At 35.3% G+C, this 5,851-nt stretch overlaps 1 pseudogene; it reads left to right on the top strand.

Moving 5' to 3' along the window:
- Positions 1-1,868: 1,868 nt before the first annotated feature.
- Positions 1,869-5,851, top strand: LOC106796399 (MDIS1-interacting receptor like kinase 2-like; annotated as a pseudogene).

Here is a 5,851-nt window from a genome sequence, read left to right as displayed (position 1 = left end):
TAAGCCAATTCATTTGGGACCCCGCGGATCCACTCTTTTTCCTATTCAAAGATCACCCTTTTGTCTCTGTGTTTTCACATCGACAATTCTTCACAGATGAAGAGATGTCAAGGGAACTTCTTACTACTTCCCAAACAGATCTTCCTACATCTATATATAAACACTGGTTTATCAAGAATACGCAAGAAAATCATTTTGAATTGTTGATTCATTGTCAAAGATGGCTTAGAATCAATAGTTCATTATCTAATGGATTTTTCCGTTCTAATACTCTATCTGAGAGTTATCAATATTTATCAAATTTGTTCCTATCTAACGAAGCGCTATTGGATCAAATGACAAAGACATTGTTGAGAAAAAGATGGCTTTTCCCAGATGAGATGGTTGTTGCTATCTGCTCCAATAACGAATCATTGGTTTAACTGAATAACTAAAACAAAAAAATAGATAGACCTTTCTTTCTCTTCGTCTAAGGTCGATGGATCTTCTCAATTGAAAGATCCCCTATATCGATAATACACATTCCAGTTTGGGAACGTCCGGTGCCAAAGTCATTGAATGGGTAAGTCGCCAAAGTTATTTGATGCAATTAGAACTGATTTGAATGAAAAAACAATAGTAAATGGAAATAGAACAAAGTGTATTAGAATAAACAAAATCCGTAAAAAAGTTCCTCGATGGTCATACAAATTTATTGACGAATTGGAACAACGGGAGGGAAAAAATGAAGCAGAAAATTATCAAATTCGTTCTAGAAAAGCCAAACGTGTAGTCATTTTGACTAATAAATCTAATTTTTGTAAGAAGTACGATACTTATAATCCTACAAGAGATACTGATAACGCTGAAAAAAAAAATGAATTGGCTTTAATACGTTATTCCCAACAATTGGATTTTTGGCGAGACATAATCAAAGGATCTATACGTGCTCAAAGGCGTAAAACAGTTACTTGGAAATTTTTTCAAAAAAGGGTGCATTCCCTCCTTTTTTTGGATAAAATTGAAAAACCTTTATTCTTTTCTTTTGATAGTTTCAAATCATGACATGTGATAGTCATCATCCAATAAGAACAACATGACACGTGATAGTCAATATTTCTTTGTAACCGTCAACGTCTAATTGTAACTTGATACCAACATTACACGATTTTACAACATAAAAAGACCAAATTCATAAATTTAAAAACTCAGAGATCAAATCTAAAAACTAGAAATAAAGTAAGAGACCAAATTTATAATTTTACCTAAAAAAAAAATACAGTGTTACATAAATGGTTATGTGGAAGTTTGAAATTTGCCCATGCATTATTACAGTACGGAAATTTCTGCTTGCTAACAGTAACAATTTTGTAGTTTTGTAAAGTAAACGCGTACAACATACCAAGCTAGACTTCTATTGACCCCACTGATGGGCTGTCTTGTTTGATATTTTCTTTCTCACGTTAATTACTTCCATATTATGAATTTATCGCTTCTCTTCAGTCTTCATCCTAATTAGTTTTCAATATTATAACATTTAAATGATTTAATATAATTAAAATGTATAAGTGACTGCAACAAATTAATATTTTTTTTTCTAAATTATATATTTAATAATACAACTTTATTACAGTAATTTTTTTTTACAAAACTTATATATATTTTTTAGCAGCATTTTTTAAGACATAATATATAAAGCTTATTATTAAGATCCCATAATCACAATGCCAGAAAATAATAATTATATTTAATTTAAAGTTCTATTATGTTGCCCTGAAAAAGGTCCTATTATGTTCATTAGAAATAAAAATTAGTTATAAATATTTTATTTAAAGTTTCTCAAGGTTAATATCCCATAAATTAGTTATATAATATCTCTTGACTCTGGTTCGTGGTTCACGATGTTTTGCATATAAGTGTGCATATCGCATGAATTGCTTGTAAGTACTTCTCCAGCATTTGATTGTATCAGACAATCTGTGATTGAATCCTTCCTCAAAATTTCCTCATGGTGTTCATAATTCCAACGCTTCTGTCCATGAAGCTCCAACCACTTTTGCTGCTTCTTGTGATGTACTTCTGTGCATTTGCTGCTTCTTCTGAGATTGCTTCAGAAGCAAATGCTTTGTTGAAGTGGAAATCCAGCCTTGACAACCAAAGTCATGCTTCTCTCTCTTCATGGAGTGGCAATAATCCTTGCATTTGGCTCGGAATTGCATGTGATGAGTTCAATTCTGTTTCCAACATAAATCTTACAAATGTTGGATTAAGAGGTACGCTTCAAAATCTCAACTTCTCATTACTTCCAAACATTCTCACTCTAAATATGAGTCTCAACTCCTTGAATGGAACTATTCCTCCTCAAATTGGTTCCTTATCCAATCTCAACACTCTTGACTTGTCCACTAATAACCTCTTTGGTAGCATTCCCAATACCATTGGTAATCTCTCCAAACTCTTGTTTCTTAATCTTTCTGATAATGATCTCTCTGGTATCATTCCTTTCACCATTGGAAATTTGTCAAAGCTTAGTGTATTATCTATATCCTTTAATGAACTCACTGGACCAATCCCAGCTTCCATAGGCAACTTGGTCAATTTGGACTCCATGCACCTTCATAAAAATAAACTCTCTGGGTCCATACCTTTCACCATTGGAAATTTGTCAAAGCTTAGTGATTTATATATATCCTTGAATGAACTTACTGGACCAATCCCAGCTTCCATAGGCAACTTGGTCAATTTGGACTACATGCTCCTTGATGGAAATAAATTCTCTGGGTCCATTCCTTTCACCATTGGAAATTTGTCAAAGCTTAGTGTATTATCTTTATCCTTGAATGAATTCACTGGACCAATCCCAGCTTCCATAGGCAACTTGGTCCATTTGGACTTCTTGTTCCTTGATGAAAATAAACTCTCTGGGTCCATTCCTTTCACCATTGGAAATTTGTCAAAACTTAGTGTATTATCTATACCCTTGAATGAACTCACTGGACCAATCCCAGCTTCCATAGGCAACTTGGTCAATTTGGACACCATGCACCTTCATAAAAATAAACTCTCTGGGTCCATACCTTTCACCATTGAAAATTTGTCAAAGCTTAGTGAATTATCTATACACTCTAATGAACTCACTGGACCAATCCCAGCTTCCATAGGCAACTTGGTCAATTTGGACTCCATGCTCCTTCATGAAAATAAACTCTCTGGGTCAATTCCTTTCACCATTGGAAATTTGTCAAAGCTTAGTGTATTATCTTTATCCTTGAATGAATTCACTGGACCAATCCCAGCTTCCATAGGCAACTTGGTCCATTTGGACTTCTTGGTCCTTGATGAAAATAAACTCTCTGGGTCCATTCCTTTCACCATTGGAAATTTGTCAAAGCTTAGTGTATTATCTATATCCTTAAATGAACTCACTGGATCAATTCCTTCAACTATTGGAAATTTATCAAATGTCAGGGAATTATATTTTTTTGGAAATGAACTTGGTGGCAAGATTCCAATAGAAATGAGCATGCTTACTGCTCTGGAAAGTTTGCAGCTAGCTTACAATAATTTTATAGGCCATTTACCTCAAAACATTTGCATTGGTGGAACGTTGAAAAATTTTACCGCTGCTAATAACAACTTCATAGGCCCAATTCCAGTGAGTTTGAAGAATTGCTCCAGTCTTATAAGAGTCAGGCTTCAGCGAAACCAGCTAACTGGGGATATAACAGATGCTTTTGGTGTACTTCCAAATTTGGACTACATCGAATTGAGTGACAATAACTTTTATGGTCAACTATCACCTAACTGGGGAAAGTTTCGTAGCCTCACAAGCCTCATGATCTCCAACAATAATTTATCAGGTGTGATACCACCAGAACTAGCTGGGGCAACCAAATTACAACGACTTCACCTGTTCTCAAACCATCTTACAGGAAACATTCCACATGATTTATGTAACTTGCCCTTGTTTGATCTCTCACTCGACAACAATAATCTTACAGGAAATGTTCCCAAAGAAATAGCATCAATGCAGAAACTTCAAATTTTGAAGCTTGGATCAAATAAGTTGTCTGGCTTAATCCCAAAACAACTAGGAAATTTGCTCAATTTATTGAACATGAGTCTGAGCCAAAATAATTTTCAGGGAAATATTCCTTCAGAGCTTGGCAAACTGAAATCTCTTACGAGTCTTGATCTTGGTGGAAATTCATTGAGAGGAACAATACCTTCAATGTTTGGAGAATTAAAAAGCTTAGAAACACTGAATCTCTCTCACAATAATCTTTCAGGTAATCTCTCTAGCTTCGATGATATGACGAGCTTGACATCTATTGATATATCATACAACCAGTTTGAGGGTCCACTTCCAAACATTCTAGCCTTCCACAATGCTAAAATTGAAGCATTGAGAAATAATAAAGGCTTGTGTGGCAATGTCACTGGCTTGGAGCCTTGCTCAACATCAAGTGGGAAATCTCATAATCATATGAGGAAGAAAGTAATGATAGTAATTTTACCCCTTACTTTGGGCATTCTAATACTGGCATTATTTGCTTTCGGAGTCTCGTATCATTTATGCCAAACCTCAACGAACAAAGAAGACCAGGCTACAAGTATACAAACTCCTAACATATTTGCAATATGGAGTTTTGATGGCAAAATGGTATTTGAGAATATTATTGAAGCCACAGAAGATTTTGACGACAAACATCTCATTGGTGTTGGAGGGCAAGGATGTGTTTACAAAGCAGTGCTGCCTACAGGTCAAGTTGTTGCTGTGAAGAAACTCCATTCAGTTCCAAATGGAGAGATGCTCAATCTGAAAGCTTTCACATGTGAGATCCAAGCTTTGACAGAAATTCGACATCGTAACATTGTAAAGTTATATGGGTTTTGTTCACATTCACAATTCTCATTTTTGGTGTGTGAATTCCTGGAGAATGGCAGTGTTGGGAAGACCCTGAAGGATGATGGACAAGCAATGGCATTTGATTGGTATAAGAGGGTTAATGTAGTTAAAGCATGTAGCACATGCTCTGTGCTATATGCACCATGAATGCTCACCTCGAATTGTTCATCGTGATATATCAAGCAAGAATGTTCTTTTGGATTCCGAATATGTAGCTCATGTCTCAGATTTTGGAACAGCCAAGTTTCTTAATCCAGATTCATCCAATTGGACCTCATTCGTAGGAACCTTTGGATATGCTGCTCCAGGTTAATTACCTTTCTTTATACTAAATTGAGGATATCATATTTTTTAGTTTGCCTTTCTTAGTCACAATTGTCCACATTTTGCCTTTGTCACTAGAATCCTATTTTGCGTATGATAGCACTTTTATTTTGTTACAGAACTTGCATACACAATGGAGGTGAATGAGAAATGTGACGTGTATAGTTTTGGGGTCCTAGCATGGGAAATACTTATTGGGAAGCACCCTGGTGATGTTATATCTTCTTTATTGGGATCATCTCCATCTACTCTTGTGGCCTCAACACTCGATCTCATGGCATTGATGGATAAGTTGGACCAACGTCTCCCTCATCCAACAAAGCCAATTGGTAAGGAAGTGGCATCAATTGCAAAGATAGCAATGGCCTGCTTGACTGAAAGTCCACGATCTCGCCCTACCATGGAGCAGGTTGCCAATGAGCTGGTAATGTCAAGCTCATCTTCAATGGATTAGCTCTACATTGTCACTTATATATAGCTGAAAGATTGAACTTAATAAACATGCTTGAGTTTTAATTGTTCTTTTCTATTTTTGTATTGTATCTTTTTTTTTTATATTGTAGATCATTTTATTTTAGTTTTTTGGTTTCTGAACTTTAGATACCTTAACCAAATCAATGATAACATTTGTAAGCTTTA

This window comes from Glycine max, chromosome 16 (genome assembly GCF_000004515.6).
Source record: "Glycine max cultivar Williams 82 chromosome 16, Glycine_max_v4.0, whole genome shotgun sequence".
Taxonomy (NCBI): domain Eukaryota; kingdom Viridiplantae; phylum Streptophyta; class Magnoliopsida; order Fabales; family Fabaceae; genus Glycine; species Glycine max.
This window is presented reverse-complemented; position numbering and strand designations above follow the sequence as displayed.